Here is a 23,688-nt window from a genome sequence, read left to right as displayed (position 1 = left end):
GTATTTCACGATGAGGTTTATATGACCACATGATCGTGGGAGACTACAAGGGCCTGTGGATTTTAGCTAGTCTCTGCTGTGGAGTGGTCATTCTGGTTTTCTTCTTAGACCAGTATCTACTGAAATGCCTGTGTGGTCATTTGAACACATGCTGACCTATATCCTGCAACCAGACATATATTTCTAGAGGTGAAATCTCCACATATTGTGGCTTTGCTATCCCAAGATTTTGCTGGTCCTCCAGCTCTCAGAATTTGTGTCGCTTTATCAGAGCATGCAGAAACCACTAGGGCCCTGCATCACCTGTGTCGAGGGGCTGTAGGAGACGTTAGTGCTGCTTCAGGCTCACTTGGCATCCTTCACCAATGCAGCATTATTGCTTCTGCATCATGCTGGATGAGGGTGTATGTGACACTCCAGCTAGGGGCATAAAGTCTTTGAAGTGTTGCAGGTAAGATTTCCAGGAGACACACTCTGAGATGGAGATTTGCATGAGAAGTTTGTCGAGGAGGGCTCCCAGAATCTACAGCTGGGTGAAGTGGTGGAAGAATGATGAAAGCAGATGGAAGTGTGAGGGAATGCCACAAAGTCTCAGCCAATCCTGTAGGGAAGCTTTGAAGCTGAAATAGACCATCAAGGTGTCCTGAATTAAGGTAAGGGGGCTAGGCACCCTCTGTTGACCAGTAGTGGATCGGTATTAGACCTGTATTGACCAGTCACTGGATGAGAATTGCTCCGTGCCCACCTGACCCCCGGGGGCATTCCCTTGGACAGTGGGGCTCTCTTCAGCTGAAAGCAGTTTTCTGAGAAATATTTAGCTGTGAACTCTCAGACATCAATATTGTCACCGTCTAGGGAAATGAGTGCATTAGTCTTGGAGGAGGGAGGAACTGGGGGCCAAACCACAGCATCCACTATCCTGTGGAAACATGCCGTTTGCCACTCCTGACTCCCAATTGACATTCTTGGGATCCCCCCTCATCCATCTGGATATTTCTACTCTGTCTCCATTCCCCCACTCTGTCTAGGCATTCTACCCTGAGAGGGAAAGGAAGACGCATAGTCATTTCGTGTTTTTTCTTTATTTCCTTGTCATTTCATTTTCTGTACTCTCCCTGGACAGTAAGTGTGGGCTTTCTTTTGTCCTCCTCTTTTCTGTAGGGGACTTCTCCTATATCATGTTGTCAAGAACAGAGAGGAGTCTGAGATTCTACTCCGCTCTCCAGCTAGCCAGTTAGCTTGCCATAGTTTCATGGCGTCTGGCAGAAGACATAAGTCTCCTGAGTTGGAGACTGGGGGCTTTATTACTCAAGGCACATGAGGTAGTAAGCACTTTATATTAGTGCCTACTCTCCACTTTCTCCAAGTCCCATGGGAGCAATGTTGATGGCTCTAGATGAGTGCTATGTACACAGTGGATTTATGTCACAGCTGAGGAACTCTAAGCATTGGAAACCCCAAATCTGCCCAAAATTTGAACCAGAGGGAGACATTATTTTCATTTTACTAGACAGCAAACAAACCTATCCTGTGCTGCAGAGGAACATACTATTTCTGTCTTTCAAGGCTGTTCTTTGTAAAGTATCCTAGAAAAGATAGTCCTGGATAGAAGACTGTCAGTGCCTCTACTTACAAGATGTGAAGAAATGTGAAGATTCGTGGAGAATTGTCTCCTAACACACACATCCCTAACCCATAAGCATCTTTTACAGCTCAGCCTTAAAGGTAGAGGATGTATTATTTCTACATTGTGGAAGAAATTATAATCAGAGTCTTCTAGGCTTGACTATTGTTATAAGAGCTTCAGAATGCTAGAAACTAGGGATTAATAAGGATAAAATATATTGGCTTGATATCACCCAAATAGTGCTCAAATTATCTATTACTTTTGTATTCTTATGCCTTTTCTATTTAAAACTTAGGAAGATCACAACTGTATGATGTTTGTAACACACAGATATTGTCTTGTCTAGGACCATAATAATCTAAAGACTGCTTTTACCTGAATTGGCAAATTACTTTTAGGAGTATTCACAGCATTCAACTATGTTTTGTGTTTTATTTTGACATGTAAACTGTCAGGTAGTAAGGTAATTTGTGCTATTAGCCAAGGGTAATTAACGTTAGCTGCTGTAACAAACAATTTCCAAGTTTCAGTGGCTTAATACAAAAAAGTTTCATTTCTTACGTCACAGAACAAAGTAGGTCAGATGGCTCTCCTGGGGATTCTCCACCCCCACCCCATGTTGAGTCAGGGACCTAGGGTCCTTCCATCTGGTGATTCTACTTTTCAGTAAGACCCCCAGACTCCTTCAGTGGGTACCCTCCATTTGGGCAGCTGACTAGCAGAGTGTTGAGGACCTCAGGGGATGTTTTAAGAGTCAGGCCAGAAAGTGAGGTATATCACCACCTATATTTCTTTGGCTAAAACTAGTTACATGGTCTGACCTACATGCAAAGGATGGGAAATATCATCTTCCTATTGTCTCTGTCATATTCCTTAATAAGAATCTGTCAGTCAACAGTATTTATTGATGATCAGCTTGGTGCTTATCATTGTGTTATACACCGTGAAAATAGGAAGAGAGTCAAAAGTTTTCATCCATGGATATAGAGAATGGGTTCAGGCAAGAAGTCATTTTTGACTCATTCTCTTTAAGTTAATCATTTATTTTTTTTAAAGATTTTACTTATTTGAGAGAGAGAGAGCACAAGCAGTGGGGAGAGGTAGAGGGGGAACAGACTCCCCACCGAGCTGGAGCCCGATGCAGGACTTGATCCCAGGACCCTGGGATTATGACCTGAGCCGAAGGCAGACACTTAACTGACTGAGCCACCCAGGTGCCCTTATGTAAATCATTTAGTAATAGGTTGAATCAAATGCTCCATTGCAGGTTAGTTTTTTTTTTTAAATTAGGGGCATATTTAACCCCTGGAAGTATAAATTATAGTGTGTGTATCAAATAGCATGTTTTCTGGATTCAAATATTAGGTGCCTAGATCCCTGGTAGTGATTGAAGACAGTCCTCCGTGTACAACAGCTGCAGCAACAGAAGGGGGTGGGCAGAAGCAGTGTAGGGAATTGGGTATGCCAGTAACAGGCTAATTCTTTGCCTAAGCATAAATAAAGAAAGATATTATGTGTTAGGCAGTCAGTGGCAACCTAAAGGAGGATGGGATCAGAACTAGGGATCTGGGTCATGAGAAAACTGTATAAATGAACAGGAAACAAATGACAGGACACGATAATTGTCATCAGATTGGCAAGGACTGTGATATAAAATAAGGGGGGCAGTAAACTAGTGATTGTGGAATATGTGATGATCTTAATGGCTAAAGAAAAGAAAACATAAGTCAGAAATTACTATGACCTCCTTTTTTGCTGCAACAGACACAAGTATATTTTCAACAGTCTTGGTGACCTTGTAATTATAAGATGAACGCAAATTAAGTAGCTGCTTGCCTTCTGAGGTCAAATTTTGTCCCCCCATCCCCATTCTTATTTTTAAATGATTCAAATAATCAAGTAGCCCAAAGATGGTAGTAGGGAATTACTATTTGTTGAATGCCTGTTATATGTTGGGAACCACATTAGCACTTAAAAAAAATGTTTACTATTTAATTCTTGTGAGGATGCTGTGAGGCAGGCATGATTATCCCTGTTTTAACAGAAAAGAAAACTGAAGCCCAGTGAAGGGGCATGACTTAATGAAGGACACATGACTAATTGTAGAATTGGAACTAGAAACCAAGTCTTTGGACATGGTTCGTTGCTGTACATTATAATGGTGACATAAATTTATCTGTTTATTGTCAACCAGAGATGGTTGGTATTTTGAACAATTTATAAAGCAATATAAGGTAAAATAAAAGACTGCTTACTTGAACTCGGAAAAAAAAAGATGAAAGAGAGGTAAAATATTGAAATGTATTAATTTGGCATCACAGAAAAATATGTGTACCTCTCACTCTACCGTTCATGCTCTCACTCTCTTTCCCTTCCTTTCTAATTTGTATCTCATCAATTTCTGGAAAAGGATTGATGGAAGTTCTTTTGCTGACTCCCAAGAAAGTAATAATGTAGTAAAATTCTTTTCAAATTTCTAGCTAAATAGATTGCTCACCTTCAGACTGTGAAGAACTGACAACATTGGTAATAGAAAAATATCCATGTAGGTAGGACATACTTTTGTGTCTTACATAAACGAAATCATATTATTTACATTTTTCTATAGCCCGCTTTTGTGTTGGATATTATGTTCTTGGGATTCATCCATGTTGTTCTGTGTAATCTGTAGTTCTTTAATTTTTACCACTGTATGTGAAATTCTATTGTATGTATATACCACAATTTGTTTATCCTTTGTATTGTTGACAGACATTTGGGCTGTTTCCAGGTTTTTACTGTAAATTCTGGTGTGAACGTTCTTTTACAAGTGTCCTGGTGCACATATGCGAATATTTCTGTAGGAGATATATATTCTTAGGAGGAGTATAATTGCTGGGTCATAGAGTAAGGGCATCAACTTTATTGGATGACGTCATAGGGTTTTTCCAGAGTGAGTGTTGTGCCAGTTTACGCTTCCATGTAACAGTTGTGATTGATTGATTGAGGTAGAGTTAATACACAGTGTTACATTAGTTTCAGGTATACAGCGTCGTAATTGGACAAGTTTAAAGTGATGCTATAGCCATGGAACAGTTTTATTTGCGCCAGGAACCACATCTTAGACTTGTTATTGTCAGTTGACTCATGCCAGTCTGGTTGCTCAGTATAGTTTAAACTTGTATATCCTTGAGTAATAATGAGATTAAACATGGTTTCTTATGCTTTTTGGTCCTTCATGTTTCCAAGTCTATTGCTTTCCAGGACCCTTGCCCATTTTCCATTGGGTTATTTGTCTTTTTATCATTGATTTAGACAAATGTTTTTTAAACATATTTTTGGGACATAAATCATTTGACAGTAATTTGTGATGCAAATTTTTTCTTTCAGGGTGTGATTTATCTTTTGATTTTTTAAATGGATTTTTTAAGTAAACACAAGTATTAAATGTTAATGTAGTCAAATTTATCATCTTTTCTTGTGTGGTTTGTTCTTACTGAGTCTTAGTTAAGAAAACTTTTTCTACTCTAAGGTTGTAAAGCTAGTCTCTTACATCTTCAAAACTGTTTCATTTTTTCATACATGATTTTCTTAATATATATGGTGTACTTTAGAAATATAATTTATTTTTTTTCCATATGGTTCACAAATTAGTATCCATCCAATTGGGGTGTTCTTTCATGTATCAAATTTTATGACTTGTATAATGGAAAAGCCACTCCCCATTTTTAGAATATTTTCAGCATGTTACTATGTGGTTGTGATTAAATGTGTTTTCATTGAAAACTAAAGTGTGGTTAAGGTGGATTAATCTAGATTTGGTGAGCAGGAAACAGGAAGGGTGTAAAAGATAACTTTGAGGAAGGGAGACCAGTTAGAAGCTTATCACAAATTTAAGTAAATGAAGTTGTGAAGCATGAAGTGACATGGTAATGGAAAGGACAAAAATGTGAGAAAACTTGCAGAGAAAGAAGTGAATGTATTTGGTAAACAAATGAATATGGAAAGCAAAGTAAGGTAAGTGGTAAGTATGACTACAGGTTTTGATCTTGGATAACTCTGGTTTTAGGAAAAATGATTATTTCAATGTTAAATTTATTAAAATTGATGTGGCAACAGGTATTGATTTACAAAGTATTTATATGTAATTAAGTCTGTTGGAGGGATGTTTTTAATAAATGTTGCTGGTTTCTGCATTTTTATTGTTTCATAGGAATTCTTTATATATTCTGCATATGAATCCTTCTCCCAGGAAGATCTTCTAGTCTGTGAGGTTTTTTTTGTTGTTGTTGTTATCGTTTTTAATCTTTTTATGGTGTCTTTTGAGGAACAGATGTTCTTGATTTTTATAAAGTCAATTCTATCAATTATATTATTTATGTTTGCACATTTTAAGAAATTTTTCTGGACAGTGAGGTCATGAAAATATTTTACTATTATGTATTCTAATTATAGTTTTTACAGTCACATATAGATATTTAATCCAGCTGAGATTGAATGTTGTTTAACTGTATCAGGTAAGGATACACAATCATTTTTACCCCTTGTGAATACTCAATTGTTCCAGTACCACCTTGAAAAGTCCATCTGTCTGTCACCAATTTTTAATACCACCTTGACCATATATCATTTGATAAATGTAGGAGTTTATTTCTGAGCCTTTTATTAGATTTCATTTCTTTAATTGTCAGTCTGTGTCAACATCACCTAATTTTAATTTCTGTAAGTTCATAAAAAGTTTTGATATCTAATAGGTCAGGTTTTCCAAACTTTTTTTCTACTCCTTCAGTAGAATAACATCTTGACAATTTTTTGACCCTTGAACATCAATATAAATTTTAGACTAAATATGTTAATGCATACACACACAGCTGATAGGATTGTTATTTTTACTATATCGAATTTACATAACAATTACAAAGCTACGATCTTTATATTAGTCTTTTAGTTCATGAACATGGTATACTTGTTGATTTATTTAAGTCTTTAGTATACTTAAGTAAAATTTATATTTTTGTCTATAACAGTTTTACATATTTTTATTAAATTTCCTCCTATTTCATGCATTTTTACCTTAGTTTTTAAGAGTCTGTTTTTCAACTCTGTATTATTGGCATATAAAATGCAATCGATTTTTTAAAAAGATTTATTTATTTATGAGATGGAAAGAGAGAGTGCGAGCACACAGCAGGGAGGAGCAGAGAGAGTGTGAAGCAGACTTTGCACTAATTGCAGAGCCTGATGTGGTGCTTGATCTCAAAGCCCTGAAATCATGACCTGAGCTGAAACCAAGAGTTAGGAGTTTAACTGACTGCACCACCCATGTACCCTGTAAGATGCAATAGGTTTTTACTCTGCAAATTTACTGAACTCTTTTCTTATTCTAGAAATTATTTATAGATTCTGTTGGATTTTCATAATAGTCATACTACATGAAAATAATAATATTTTAATTTCTTCCCTTCTTTCTAGTGTTTATTTCCTTTATTTCCTTTTGGTACTGGCTAGAGACTCCAATACAACCTTGAAAAAAGTGGGCATTCTAGTCATTGTCTTGATCTCAAATGGGATGTTTTTATCATTAAGTGTGATGTTTAGTGGTAATTGTTTTGGTAGATAAGGTGAAGGAATTTTGCTAATTAAAACAAAAACAAAGACAAAAAACCAAGGCTGAATCGTTGGGCTGGAACAAAAGAAAGGAAAAGTGGAAAGAAAACTTCATTGAGTTTTTAATTCCAACTTTTTAATTTTTAATTTCTAAGTGTCCTATTTAGTTCCTTCCTCCCTCCTTCCTTTCTCTCTCTCTGTCTCTTTTAAAACCAGTTTAATCTTTTTAAAAAGGTTTATTTATTTATTTATTTGAGAGAGAAAGAGAGAACATGAGTGGGGGGAAGAGTGGAGGGAGAGGAAGAAGCACACTCCCCACTGAGAAGAGAGCCTAATGCAGGGCTGGACTCCAGAACCCTGGGATCATGACCTGAGCCAAAGGCATATGCTTAACTGATTGAGCCACCCAGGCACCCCAAAACCAGTTTAATCTTTAAAATATATTCTCTTATTTTCCCCTTATATGTTTAGGGACATTTAATTTTTAAAATATATTAAGTATATTTAATATTTATTCTTTGTCTTCTAATTCCAATATCTGAAGTTTTTGCACATCTAACTTTGCTGTCTTTGTTTCTACCATCTCCCACTCCAGGTGGCATGTTTCCTTATGCATCTTACAAGTTTTAACTATAAGTTCTTAATTTTTGGAATTTTATCTGTTCAAATTTTTCAAGTCCTGTATTGGCAGTTTATACCTCCAGTGACTATTTGCATTCACTTTTGCCAAACATTGGGGAACTCTACCAATATAGAAACACTTTAGGTTTTCTTTCTTGAGGATTTTTTTTTTTTTTTAAATATTCCTAGGTAGTATGAGCTCTGGTGAAGCCCAGCTTGTGGATATGAATTCCAAGGGAGGATTTAATGTTTCCTTCTACCCAATGCCACATTTTATAATAGGCAATTTTCCTGATTGTCTCCTGGATTTATTTTTAGTTCACATATACTTTGAGGGTTTAGGCCTCTGGGGTACCTGATTTATTAAGGAATCTCCAATTAGATTTCTCATCTTGGTCAGGTGCCTCTTAAGATTTATCTCCTGTTACCTATAAATACAGAAGCTCAAGTTCACCTTCATAGGCAGATGTACTCAAAGTCAAAACCAGATTCAAAGTTCAGGTTACCTCTCTGGATTCCTTAGTTTTTGGTTTCTGAGGGTCCTTATTTTCTTGCTAACATAAGGATGTATTTAAATTTTTAAAAATTATTTTAATTATTTTCAGTGGGAGGGTTGGTAAAGTGTCAGGTATGTCATATTACTGGAAAACGGATTTCTTAGGGTCTTTGAAAATAATTTATCCCTATAATAAAGTTGCATTGGTATGAAAAGAATGGGGGTATCTTTATGAATAATACATAGTATAAATACAAGATCATAGACTAAATGCTTATTCAATTATTCACTCTTTTATATATATTCACTGGGCATTCTGTGAGATGCTGTGTTACATTGCAGAAGATACCAGTAAATATACTGAAAGGTCCCTGGGCTTCAAAGATCATTTATATCATTTATAGATATAATGATAAATTCCATAAAGATGGTTTAAACTAAATACTCATACCTAGCTGGGGAACTGAAGCAAATCACTGCAGAAGGTGATATTTTATCTTAATCTATAGGATAGATGGAGGGAGATGAATGGCAGTTCACTCCAGGTAGAGGGACCAAAGAACATGAACAAAGGTGTAGAGAGATAAAAAAGCATGGAATGATTTTAGATAACTATATGCCTGACTGGATCATAGTGATTTTAAGGAAATTGTTAATGATAAGAAGGGAAAGTCAGGCTGAGGCCAGAGTGTGAAGGGCCATGAATTCTAGGTCAAGTAATTTGAACTTAAATTAGTAGGGGGACTAATGGATGCATACACCTCTCAGTTTTATATAGTTTAAAATCTGTCATTTATGGGAGGCTGATAGTGGAATCAAGACTTACTCAGTTAATCTCTAGCAATTATGAATGGGTAAACTAATGATGTACTATATACTGGCTAATTGAACATAATAATACAAAAAATAAATAAAGCAAATATAAAAAAATTAAATAAACGGAGGTAAATGAGGATGGGCTGAAGTCTGGGATTGTGAGACAGCAAAATATGGATATTTTATTCAGGGTTTCTGATGACGGTGGGATGTTGTTTACATAATTACTTCCATTGCTTAGAAAAAAATTATTTATTTCTGAACAGGTTTGAACCAAGTTCTTGGCATTTCCTTCCATGAGTTAAGATTCAAGCCGGAGTCATAACTCTAAGGACACAATATTTAGGAACTAATATTCCCCTCATTTTAAAGCGAGAACTGGGCTTGTTCTTGCTCAGTTTTGATCATTTTATCTTATTTTTTAGGTTATGATACTAGTTTAACAGAGCATCTCTATAAATTTCTTAGGTCAACTCATTTTGTTAATAAGAAAAGAATCATTAAATGCCAATTAGGATTTGTGGTATCAAAATTCAAGGTCTACTTAAAAATGCTAAGGATCTTAAAATTATCAAAGGAATACTAATAGGCATACTACAAATGGCTAATGTAATTTTTATTTCTGAACCGAGATGAGAAATGAGAATGTGTGTCTTTCTCCACTCCAGTACCAAAACCTCATTAGGCTCTGGCCAGCCTGTGGGGAAGTGACACAGCTGAGGCTTTCCAGGCAAAATGCATTAACATTACAAATGAAAGTTGGTCCAAATCTATCTCAAGCAGCATTTTCTCTCAGAGGCATAGTAAGAATTACATTAGCAGTGCAGTTATTAAGCTCTGTTGAATAATTCTGTATTTTAGAAAGGGAAAGTGACCTTTTGTATCTCTCAGAGGGGTAATAGCCATACAGATATATTTAAGATGAAGCTAATTGGGACAGGATACCAGATTGACAAAAATATGGGGGGAAATTTGGTGTTCAGTTAAGCAAATATAGAGTATGTAATACAAAGCATTTCATAATATTAGACAGATGTGTGACCTTTAGCACTTCCAATCAAACAACTTTATCTTCTCTTACAGGTTGTATATATAGGGAATGAAAGACAGAAAAACGCTTGAAAATTCTCTGTTTTATACTGCTTTGAAATATGGGCACAATTTATCACCTAAACGCCTCAATAATTAGCATAACTATTGCTTCTCTTCAGAAGTAGCTATTTTTCACATTTTGACATACTTCAAATCTGGGTGTTCCCTAAAAAGCAATGTCAAAAAAGAATATGTCCCATTTCCTACCCTTCTTACTGCTCATTATCTTTGTGAGTGATAATACAGTCATATGTGGTAGGATTCAATGTGTGAATTAAGTTTGAATCTGTAATGTTGCTTTAAAAGTTTCAAAAACACAACACTAATACAGAACTGAAACAAAACATTATTTTATACGAAGGACTATTAACCAGCAAACAATGAAATCAGGGGTAGTAGAAAACTGCCAAATCTATTGGCCTTTCAAAGCCAGGAAAGACTGAATGACAGATTCGTGGTCCTAAAGGAGTATAATTCAGGTGCCAAACATGTATGTATCAAAAGCTTCTGGATGACTCTCAAGAGAAGGTAATTCACTTACAGTGATGGCTAATTCAATTAAGGAAAAAGTGAAACTATCAGCTTAACCAAATAAGAAATGAAAACAAAACCCTAAAATAATACTCTCAATCTTAAAGACGCCCAAGAGCTGAGATCACAAGCATGGATTTATAAAAAGCAACATATTGTCACACTGCCTGACCAAAATCAACTCAGAAGACTCCAAATCAACCCAGAAGACTGAGTGGGAAGACACTGGAACTCAAATTGCATTTTGATGATGCAGAAAGGGCTGTCTCCAATTAGATGAATAAAAATATAGTACCATGAGTATGAAAGCAATGTAACATATATTTAGTGTTTTGTCTCTGAAAACATAATAAATACTTAGAAGCAGAAATGGTAATCACTAAGATCCAAGGTGGATTTACTGTCTCTAAATTACTTCACACTAATATGATATTCTTCCTTGATAGGGTTGAAAAGTTTGAGATGAGTAACAAATCTATATTTCAGTAGAACACTTAATAAACTCATTGTATTCCTGTGGACAAAATGAAGAAATATGGCCTAGATTAAATAGTGTATCAGAGGTTGAATGACTGGGTGGATATGGTCTGATGAGTGGATTAATGGCATCTGGAGAGAGGTTTCGGGTGGTTTGTGGATAACCCTTTCCTAGGCCTTATTCTATGCAGCACAATTTGTTGGTAACTAGAACACATGGAAACCTTTCTCACAAAACTTGCAGTTGTAAAAAAATAGGAAGTATAAAAATACTTTAGATCAAATCAGTATCTTTAAAAAATTTTGACAGAGTAGAGGGATGGACGGAATCCAGTAAGATATGTTCTATAAGAGATAAATATAAAATCCTGACTCTGGAATCCTGTTTGGGTAAGCTAGTTCTTAATTTCTAGCCACTTTGTTAAACTCTCTCAGCCTCAGTTTCCCTATGTGTAAAATGGGAATAATAATACTAGGTACTTAACAGTTTGAGGTAAGGGCTTAGCACAGTGCTGGCACATAGTAAGTGCTTAATAGGTGTTAGCTGCTACTTTTCAGGAAATCCTGGTATAGAATCCAAATTCTGCCACCTGGGTGGCTCAGTGGGTTGGGTGTCTGACTCTTGATTTTGGCTCCGGTCATGATCTCAGAGTCGTGGGACCAAGCCCTGAGTCGGGCTCCCTGCTCAACAGGGAGTCTGCTTGAGATTCTCTCTCCCTCTACCCCTCCCCCCACTTACATGAATGCTCTCTCTCTCTCTCTCCTTAAATAAATAAGTCTTCTTAAAAAACCAACAAACTCAGCCACTTATAGGGTATGTAAACTTGGGTAAGATACTTATTCTTTCTAAAGCTCGTTTGCTTCATTTGAAAATGGGGATGGAAATAGTACCTACCTCCCAGGGGGTTGTCATGAGAAGTAAATGAGGTGACGTATGCGAGGCCTTCTTTGAGGTGGTTGGCACATCGCGAGCTCCTAATGAGGGGTAGCAGTTACAGGGAACATTAGTATGACTTGCAGAAAGTCTACCTTGAATGAGATAGAACTATAGCCTGTTTAGAATAAGGGAAATTATTCTTCTACTCTATTATGGATGGAATCTATGCTATTACTTCATTTTAAATGTATACTTTTAAGAGGAATATTGAAAATTGAGGTGACCATAAAATCAAATACTGTGCAAAATGATAGCAGCGACTGGGATGTTTATTCTGAAGAAGAGAAGATTGTGAAAGGAGGAAGCTCTTTGAAGTGTCCTCATGGGAAGAGGAATTAAGGCCAGTGCTCTTGGCTCTGTGTGGGCCTCGGAGTTAGGATTATGACAATGAGAGGTTTTTTTGCTCCCCTGAAGACTTTCTTCCTGGGAGAGCTCTGCAAAGGTAGGACAGCTGCCTGGGAAAGGAGTGATTGCTCATGACGGAAGTTTTTTTTAGGTCTGAAAAGTCATTTGATGGAGAGTTGCAGGGATTCAGGGATTCAGGGATTTGAGACGGGATTTGGCTCCATGATCTTTAAAGGCCAATCCTCTCTTAAGGTTCTGTGGTTCTGCAGCTGTTGACTTCTTTACAGTGCTTAACATTTAAGATCTTTAAAAAAATCTGTGTCCAGTCACCCAGTCTTCTCTTTCAAAAAACTATTTGACTGAAGCATCTCACCCGGAGTAAGAATTGCATATCCTTGACCTTTCAGGACTAAAATTTATTTCCTTCACTGCTTTTATCTGCAGTATCTGGGCAAATGGATTTGCAGAATCTGCACGTGCCAATCATACTTGCATTTCTTTTTAAAATAGGGAAGTTGATAAAATGGTCAAAGAATTGTCAGGTCACAGGATTTCTGATGGCTCAGCTTTAAGAGCCAGCAATGATTTGTCCCAAGTAATGTCAATATTAGTTAATAGACATGCAAATATTGGGGATGTGATTCACAAGCAAGCTTGTTATTGCACAGAATTCTTTGAACAATAAGTCTTATAGGAAAAAGTTGTATTGACTTTACTATCTCATTTGGCATAATAGTCTGCTTCCAAGTGGTTTAATTTTTCTTTGATTTTTAGTTTATGCTTCTTGGTCTTAGAATTATGTATGGAAAAACTCAGACTCTCTCCCTACTTTTATATTGATTTACAAATAAATCATGTGTGGTTTAAGGACAATGGAAAAGGGAATTTTTCCAACAGATTCAACCCCATGGTAGGCATTGCCTGGAAGAAGGTGACACGATGTCTAATCTACACCTGTTCACGGGTAATACAGTGAAGGAATGGGAAGGAACAAGACTGGAGGTTTGCTGTTAAAGAGGACTGAGAATCATGTAAATGAATTTCTTGAAAAGAGCCTAGTGTGTAGGAATATTAATGTCCCTTGTGAATTTTCACCAAATGTTCAATAACCAGGTGAACTAGATGACTCACTCTGTTGATGTCAGTCAACTCCTTTCTCTGGTTACTGTGTCAATGAGCTCATAAACAATGGTCCGTCACAGCAGTGATGAAGATTGTTCATGTCTTAATAAAAAATCGATTGTCTGTCTCCAAGGTTGATCTGGGTCTCCTACCATGGCTGAATGCTCAGTCTGCCAGCAGTAGAGACCAATAGTGAGCTCTTGAAATTGTATGATATAACGAGGGGACCAGCCTAACTGCTGGTTGATTATATTGGGTCCCCTACATTATAAAATGAACAGTGTTTTATCCTTACTGGAATAAACACTTAATCTGGATGGTTTATTTTCTTGGTCCAGTATGCTGCTTCTGTTGACTTAATGCCATATTTACATCATGTCCGAATTACATAACACAATATTGCTTTCTCACACAATACTGCTTTTAATCAAGAAGTTTATTTCACAGTGAAGTAATTAAGGCCAGTGCCTTGACTGGTATTTCCACGAAACACTCACCCAGAGCACCTGGCTTATGGTATAGCAGAATGACCTAAGGAACTGATTTACTGTCTCAGCTGGGGAACGGTACCTTTGATGTCAGTGTGGTGTCCATCAGGATAAAACATATTCTCTGAACTAGCGACCAATATATGATGCTGTTTCTTTCAAAACCAGACTGCCCTGGTTCAGAAATTATGGAGTGAAGTGGGGTAGTATTTCTCGTTATTACACTGAATGAACAAAACACAAAATTTTCCTTCCCAAGTCTGTTCCTTTAGATTCTGCTAATTTGGAGGTCTTGGTATTTAGCAGAGAAATATTCCACCAGGGAAGACAATTGAACTGGGAGGTGAGATGCTAAGATGGCCATTTGGCCTTTTTGGGCTCCTTCTGACAACAGACCAGGGTGCAAAAAAAGAAAACAAAAAGTTTACTATGATTTTCAATGATGGAGCTCAGGAATACCTCTGGAGCACCTCCTACTATTGTAATATCCAATGAAAACAGTTAATGGGAGACAACCCCTTACAGTTAGGGTCACCAAGGTTCAGACCATTCAGGAATTTGCTTTTGGATTGCCTCACCAAACAACCATGACTGCTGAGCTACTGCCTGAGCACAAAGAGAATGTGAAGAAAGTTATCAATACCAAAGGTAATGTCAGAAGCAATTGAAGAAATGAAAATTATTGTCCCTGCTCATATTTTCTTGTTTTTATATGGATATAGTAATAATATATTGTTTTTATATTGTTTTTCCTCAGTTTCCCTAGTTTTTTTTTCAAACTTAATAAATATTTAATGTCTACAAAACCCAACATGTTGTCATCTTTAGTGGTTATTAACTTCAGTAGTCACTGAGTTGCAGTATTTTTTTAAAATTAATCCTTGGGGCGCTTGCGTGGCTCTGTGGGTTAAGCATCTGCCTTCAGCTCACGTCATGATCTCGGGGCCCTGGGATTCAGCCTCATCTCAGGCTTTCCACTCAGTGGGAAGTCTGCTTGTCCCTCTTCCTCTCCCTTTGCCCCTCCCCCCACTTGTTCTCTCTCTGTCTCTCTCTCAAATAAATAAATAAAAATATTTAAACAATTCATTCTTTAACATACAGTCAAATTGACTTTTTTGGTAGGCAATTCTATGAATTTTAATGCATATGTAGCTTTGTGTGACCACTATCACAAATACAAAATGATTTTAACTGGTAGTTAACTTTATAATTTATCTGATAGATTTCAGTATATCAAGGTGGGATTGTCACTGAGTTAGAAGAGCAATGTGAACATCCCTCAGAGATGGAAGTTTTAATGTAGGGGTGAGAGTGTTTATGTACATTGAGTGGCAAGAGGGGGAACTGCTGTAGAAAATGTACTTTGACTCACTTCTCTCCAATCTGTCCTACTTTTAGTGTGCCTTCTTGAACCAAAGAGGTGAGACAGCTAGCTAAAATGTTCGCAAGACTCCCTTGTAACCAGATTGTATATTAAAACCAGATTTTCCCCAGGAAATGTCCTCACATGAGATTCGGAAGGAGGGAGTGAGCAACGTGAGATGGCAGCTGTGTGAGTGTAGATTAATTCTTCCGGCTGACACGGCAACAGGGGCATTTGGGTCTTCTGCTTTAGTAGGCACAGAGGTTTTGGTGTACAGTTTTTTGTTGTTGTTGTTGTTGTTGTTTTTGATGTTGGGTTTTTAAACATCACACCTGCTGAGTGGTGTGTGAAGTCTGCGGGGGAGTTTCTACCACAGTCGTGTTACGGGCGGGTAGGCTGTCACGCGTAGCTGTGGGTCTCCTGGCTGCATAGATCCAAGCTTCGTTCCCTGGCCCCTCAGGAAATTTTGTAAAGTAGCCAATACTACGCTATAAGTTCCTTTCCCTTAAACCGGATAAAGTGGATACCGTTATCTGAGACTCATCCTTTGTTTCTCAAACTGAGAATTTGGGGGAACCCTCAAATTCATCTTGGGATAAATTTTAGAAACTATTAAATGAATTGCTGTGCATCTGAAATATTTCATATTAACAGTAACAAACCTGCATTTAATTGCTCTCATTTATGGTCATCTCATAATGCACTCATTCATGCCACCTATATTTATTAAGTGCCTATGTACTAGATCTGGAAACACAGCAAAAGCATGGGGTGCCTGAGTGGCTCAGTTGGTTGGGCATCTGCCTTTGGCTCAGGTCATGATCTCAAGGTCCTGGGATGGAGCCCTGCATGGAGCTCCCTGCTTGGTGGAGGGTCTACCTCTCCCTCTGCCCCTCCCCCCACTTATGCCCTCTCTCTCTCTCTCTCTCTCAAATAAATAAATAAAATCTTCAAAAAAATAAAAGCAAAAGCAAAAGCAATACCTATTTTTCATGGAACTTCCATTTTAGTGAGGAGAAATAGTAAGTAAAATAGGCAACATGCAAGATGATACTGCTAGGTAGAAAAGCAAAGCAGGGAAGGGGAATCGGGAGTGTCGGGGTGTTAGGGTGGCCAGGGAGGTCCTTATTGGGAAGATGACATTTGAGTAAGGACCTGAAGAAGAAGGAGCATTCTGGACAGAGGGAATAACAAATACAAAGGCCCTAAGGTAGAAGGACATCCGGTAGGTTGAAGGAACAGCAAGGAGGCCAGTGTGGCTGGCATACAGGGAGTGAAACTTAGGGATCATAAAGTCAAGTGCAAGCAGAGGTACTAACATTTCATGCGAAAGAGTGACATACAAGTAATCTAAAAAAAAGTATATGTTTATGTAGAGATTATAATTTTTCTCATTATCAACAAAATGCAAATTCAAAATATAAAAATTCTCAGAGAAAAAACCTGATCTCCTAAGAAAACACTGAAGGTGCCCCCTTCCACAGCCCACCCCGGGAGTTTGTGAACTCAAGCGGAGAAATGCTCTCCTTTTTTCTTTTCTTTTCTTTCTTTTCTTTTCTTTCTTTTCTTTTCTTTTCTCTTTCCCCTTTTCTTTTCTTTCCCCTTTTCTTTCTTTCTTTCTTTCTTTCTTTCTTTCTTTCTTTCTTTCTTTCTTTCTTTCTTTCTTTTCTCTTTCTCTTTCTCTTTCTTTCCTTCTTTCCCTTTCTTTTCTTTCTTTCTTTCTTTCTTTCTTTCTTTCTTTCTTTCTTTCTTTCTTTCTTTCTTTCAGATTTTATTTGTCAGAGAGAGCGAGAGTGCGAGCGCACAAGCAGGGGAAGTGGCAGGCAGAGGAAGAAGCAGACTCCCAGTTGAGCAGGGAGCCCAATGCGGGACTCAATCCCAGGACACTGGGATCCTGACCTGAGCGGAAGGCAGACATTTAACCGACTGAGCCACCCAGGTGCCCCGAAATGCACCTATTTTTTAAGAAGAAACATTTATAGGGGCACCTGGGTGGCTCAGTTGGTTAAGCATCCAAGTTAGTTGGGTCATGATCTTGGGGTTCCTGCTCAGTGGGGAGTCTGCTTCTCCCTCTCCCTCTCCCTCTGCCCTTCCTCCCTGCTCATGATCTCTCTCTCTCAAATAAATAAATAAAATCTTTTTTAAAAAAAGAAACGTTTATAAAGAACTACAAATATACCAATAAACATGGCAATGCTTTAGGCACATTAATTCATTGTATTTATGAATTCATTGCAAACCAAGCCTACGATGTCAGGCATTTTTAACTCTAATTTACAGATGAAGACACTGAAGCCAAGGGAGATTATATAATGTTCCCTAGATCACACAGCCAGCAAACAGTGGAGTTTTGATTTTAAATGCAGTTTTGTCTGACTTCACAATCTTTTTTTAATATCTCCGCAACCTCTCACAGAAGGTTCAACTGTATACCCAAGTGAAAGAATTTTCTTCTTTTACTAAAAATAGGTTTGTTTTGATCCTTGAAGGAAGTGGAGAGCAAGGGACATACGTACCACCGGTAAAAGTCTTTCTGGACTTAGAGACAGTAAATCAAGTAACCATAATTTAGCCTTTCCTCATATGACCTATTTTCCATTTTTTGAATAATTTTTTTTGTTCCATTTCGAGTCTTCTCCACTTATCTTGCCCAATCCCCCATTCTTCTTCTCCTACCTGTTAATCACCCCTGAAATTGGCTCATAGCCTTCTATCCATGTTTTATATTTTTATTTTATTGGATGTATCTATTGTGTACGAATTTTGTATCATGATTTTTCCCATTTAACAGAAAACATTTTTGTAAAAGCATTTCCCTCTGTCAGAGACTTTTCATAAAACAATTCTTTGGGTTGAGGTGATATACCATTGAATATTATTATTTACTTAACTGTTTCTTAGAGTTAGATATTTAGGTTTTATTTATTTTCTTTGACAAATAACACTTGGTGCACATTTTTGTCCTTATATTTTTGTATATATCTTTGATGATTTCTTGAGGTAGGATTGGTAGGCATCAAAGAACACAAACATTCTAGTAATTCATAATGATTATGAAAATGATCTATGATAATTGTAGAAAAATTGAAAACAAATCTGTAAAAATAAAAGAAAAATATCTGTATGCCACCGTTAAAAGATTATCATTGCCAACATTCTGATTTCTAGTCATATTCCTTCTATAAAGCACACTTACACACTGCCTCCTGCCCTATACTTGGGAATATTGTTTATTAAAGTTTGTTTATTCCTTTTTTACATTAACATTATGTGATAACATTTCCTTGACTCATTTAGTATTCTTTGGGAAATGTAATTTTCAATGTCTGTATAATTCTACCATGTGAAGTAGCATAATTCATGTACCTGTTCCCCTATTAGAGACATATGGGCTATTTCATTTTTAATTGTATTAGACAATAGTGAGTATTCTTGTACAGAACTTTGTGCTCCTTCCCTATTAGTTCCTTAAACAGAGTCATGAAAGTAAAAATTACTGGATTAAGGCACAAATATATTAAGACACTTACTGTATATTGTCAGATTGATTTTCAGAAGTGCCTGTTCTCTTGAGTGTATAATACACAACATACAGTTGCCAAAACTATTACTTTGCTAATTAGATACAGAAAATTCATTAATTTTTTCATTTTGACTGTTTAAAATGGATTTTTAGAAAATGTGTTGTTTGCATTCATTTAAAATTTTTTTCTAATCTTTGTGTACTTAGACAATCTCTAAAATTTTGGTTTGTTATACCACCATCTGCTTTAAGTTAAAAAAAAATTTAAAAAATCTTTGTGTTTAGCATCATTTGGGTACAGCAGTGACTTTTGTTGATTAGCAAAGTTTGGTTCAATTTTCAGTTATGTACTGCATAAATGAAAGTGAAAATTGATGACCGTCTAGTGACTTTAAGCTATTTAAATTTCACAGTTGAACCTCACCCCCCCATTTCATTAGGAATTTTTATATTGAAGTATTTTTTTAAAACTAGGCTTTTAAAAGTAAAGTTATTGTTCAGATAATCACAAACCATTTGAATAATCTGCTGTTAGATTTCAGAACAGGTGCAAGGGGATCAGAGTTTTCTTGAAATTTTCCTTTCTCTGTCAATCTGTGTGCTGGTTTTAATTACCTAAGGTCAAGATCTTTTCTATAGGTAAGACTGCTCTGAGAAAATGATAATTATTATTATTTGTGAGTATAGTTGACATACAATGTTACATTAGTTTCAGGTGTACAACTTAGTGATTTGACAAGTTGATACATTATGCTGTGTTCACCACCAGTGTAGCGACCATCTGCCCCATTACATCGCTAATACAGTATCATCAACTGTATTCCTTATGTTCTGCTTTTTATTCCCATGATTTACTCATTCCATAACTGGAGGCCTGTATCTCCCTCTCCCCTTCTCCCATTTGTCCAACCTCCCACCTCCTCCCCTCTGGCAATCATCAGTTTGTTCTCTGTATTTATAGTTCTGATTCTGCTTTTTGTTTGTTTATTCATTTTTTAAAATTTATTTTTACTTATTTTTTAAAGATTTTATTTTTTCATTTGACAGAGAGAGAGCACAAGCAGGGTGAGTGCAAGCAGAGGGAGAGGGATAGGCAGGCTCCCCTGCTGAACAGGGAGCCCGATGCAGGGCTCGATCCCAGGACCCTGGGATCCTGACCTGAGCGGAAGGCAGACACTTAACTGACTGAGCGACCAAGGTGCCCATCATTTTTTTTCTTAGATTCCATTTATGAGTGGAATAAGACGGTATTTGTCTTTCTCAGTCTGACTTATTTTACTTAGCAAATACTCTCTAGGTCCATCCACATTGTCTCAAAAGGCAAGATCTTATAATTTTTTATGGCTATGTAATATTCCATAATATTACAAATAGATTTAAAAAAAGGATGTGAGAAAAAAATATATATATACACCACATGTTTTTTTTAAAAAATCTATTTGTCTACTGATGGACACTTAGGTTACTTCCATGTCTTGGCTATTGTAAGTAATGCTGCAATAAACATAGGGGTGCATATATCTTTTCAAATTTGCATTTTCATTTTCTTTGGGTAAATGCCCAGTAGTGGAATTACTGGATCAGATAGTAATTCGATTTTTAATTTTTTGAGGAACCTCTATACTGTTTTCCACAGTGGCTGTACTAATTTACATTCCCACCAGCAGTGCACAAGTTTTCCTTTTTCAGCACATCCTCACCAACACTTTTGTTTCTTGTCTTCTTGATTTTAGCCAGTCTAACAGGTGTGTAGTAATATCTCATTGTGGATTTGATTTGCATTTCCCTGCTGATGAGTGATGTTGAACATCTTTTCATTTGTCTATTGGCCATCTGTATGTCTTCTTTGGAAAAATGTCTATTCAGGTTCTCTGCCCATTTTTTAATTGGGTTGTTTGGTTTATTTGGTGTGAGTTGGAGAAGTTCTTTATATATTTTGAATGTTAATCCCTTATCAGATATAGTGTTTGCAAATATCTGCTCCCATTCAGTAGGTTTTCATGATGGTTTCTTGCTGGTTTTCTTTGCTGTGCAAAAGCTTTCAATATCCTTTGCTGTGTAAAAAGTTTGTGTTTGCTTTTGTTTCCTTGTCTTAGGAGACATATCTAGAAAAATATTGCTATGGCTAATGTCAGAGAAGCTACTGTCTGTGTTCTAGGATTTCTATGATTTCAGATCTCACATTTAGGTCTTTAATCCATTTGCAGTCTATTTTTGTGTATGGTGTTAGAAAGTAGTTCAGTTTCATTCTTTTACATGTAGCTGTCCACTTTTCCCAGCATCATTTATTGAGACTCTTTTCCCCATTGTATATTCTTGCCTCCTTTGCCATAATTGGCCACAAACATGTGGATTTATTTCTAAGGTCTCTATTCTGATCCATTGATCTTCATGTCTATTTTTGTGCCAGTTACCGTACTGTTTTGACTACTATAGCTTTGCAGTATATCTTGAAATCTGGAATTGTGATAACTCCGGTTTTTATTTGGGGTCTTCTGTGGTTCCTTGCAAATTTTAATATTATTTGTTCCAGTTCTGTGAAAATGCTGTTGGTATTTTGATAGGGATTGCATTGAATCTGTAGATTACTTTGTGTATATGGACAGTTATGACAATATTAATTCTTCCAATCCATGAGCATGGGCTATCTTTCCATTTGTGTCATCTTCAGTTTCCTTCATCAGTGTTTTATAGTTTTCAGAGTACAGTTCTTTCACTCACTTGGTTAAGTTTATTCCTCAGTATTTTCTTCTTTTTGGTGCAATAGTGAATGGCATTTTTTTATTTTATTTTGTTTTATAAAAAGATTTTATTTATTTATTTATTTGAGAGAGAGAAAGAAAGAGAGTGCACGCAGGCAAGTAGGGTAAGGGGCGGAGGGAGAGAATCTCAAGCAGACTCAGTGCTGAGTGTGGAGCCCAAAGGGGGACTCAATCTCACAACTCTGACATCATGACCTGAGCCGCAATCAAGAGTCAGACCCTGAACCGACTGAGCCACCTAGGTGCCCCATAAATGGTATTACGTTTTAAATTTCTCTTCCTGCGACTTTACTGTTAGTGAAAAAGTTATTTATTGACAATGACAAGATGTCTCACTTGGGATAATCTGTAATTGTCATTTAATCTACATGCATTGAATAGGACAATCCTTATTTTTACAAGGAAAGAAACTGTCCATTAGCCATGCTGTTAAGTCTCGCTCAGATGAAAAAATAATATAATTTGACTCATATATTTTGGATGCATTAAAGAATAAAAAATATAAAATGAAAATAATAACTAAATAAGAAATTATAGGCATTTATAAAAGGATCTGTAGAAGCACAGGTGTCTCTAAGGATAAAACAAAGGAAAAAATCACGAAGGAAATGTTATATTTGAGAACACAAAAATGATAATCTTTTGCAAAAAAGGCCACCTGAAACAAAATTAAAAGACTACAAACTCAGAAATGTATTTGGGACACATACGGTAAATAATGTGTAGTACGCAAAACTTAAAGACTGCTTACAAACTAATTAAAAAAGATGGAACTTTAATAGAAAAATAGCCAGAGTGCCAGTGGAAAGTTCACACACAATGACAAGAGAAGGAAATACATAATCAGTAAATACATATGAAAAATAATTCAATGTCACAAACTGTAAAAATACATTTAAAAATACTAATAAGATAGCATTTTTCTCTTTTGCCAAAATGGTAAATATCTAAAGTATTATTAAATCTAGAATGATGTTAGATAAATACTCAAACAGCTGGAAACAACTGATATAAAATTGTTGGAGGGAATTTGTGCCCTATTCATCAAAACCCAAAAATACACATACAGTGCTACCCAATGATTTCAATTCTAGAAAACCATAGAAAATTAAAAGTAGAAGTGTGAACAGATTACATACCAAAGGCAATCATTCCAGAATTATTTATAACATCAAATACTTGAGAAACAATGCCTAATATCCAATAGTAAATTATGTATCTCCAAAGCATAGATGTTATTAGACAATTATTAAGGCTGTGTTCGCAGAGACTTCATTGACTTGAGAAAATATTCATGTTGTTAAGGAAAAAAGAGAAGCAGGTTACAAATTATAATTCTAGTTTTATAGTACACAGGCAGTTAAAAGACCATGAAGGGGGGCGCCTGGGTGGCACAGCGGTTAAGTGTCTGCCTTCGGCTCAGGGCGTGATCCCGGTGTTATGGGATCGAGCCCCACATCAGGCTCCTCCATTAGGAGCCTGCTTCTTCCTCTCCCACTCCCCCTGCTTGTGTTCCCTCTCTCGCTGCCTGTCTCTCTCTGTCAAATAAATAAATAAAATCTTTAAAAAAAAAAAAAAAGACCATGAAGGAAATTCTTCAAGAGGGTAATACCATGCTAATGGTGTCCTATCTCATTGGTGGGATCCCTAGTAATTTTTACATTCTTCCTGGTACTTTTAAGTATTTTCCCAAATTTTTACAATTAACATGCATAATTATGATAATCAGAACAAGAGGGAGAGAGAGAGAGAAACTTTCACATTCCATGTGGAAACATTTATTAAAAAATATTAAAGATAGAGACACATAAATTCAGGTCAATTTATGAGTCAGCCAGGTACATTTCTCTCATCAGAAACTTGGGTACTTCTTTGAAACAACAGGAGAATTCACATAATCAC

At 36.5% G+C, this 23,688-nt stretch overlaps 1 protein-coding gene across 7 annotated transcripts in view; it reads left to right on the top strand.

Moving 5' to 3' along the window:
- ELAPOR2 (endosome-lysosome associated apoptosis and autophagy regulator family member 2) overlaps nt 1-23,688 on the top strand; it is a 251,430-nt gene that overhangs the window by 61,130 nt on the left and 166,612 nt on the right. The window lies entirely within an intron of this gene.

The sequence above is a fragment of the Ursus arctos genome, unplaced genomic scaffold (assembly GCF_023065955.2).
Source record: "Ursus arctos isolate Adak ecotype North America unplaced genomic scaffold, UrsArc2.0 scaffold_3, whole genome shotgun sequence".
NCBI classification, from domain to species: Eukaryota; Metazoa; Chordata; class Mammalia; order Carnivora; family Ursidae; genus Ursus; species Ursus arctos.
Note: the sequence above shows the minus strand (reverse complement) of the source record. Positions and strands in the feature narration are given on the sequence as shown.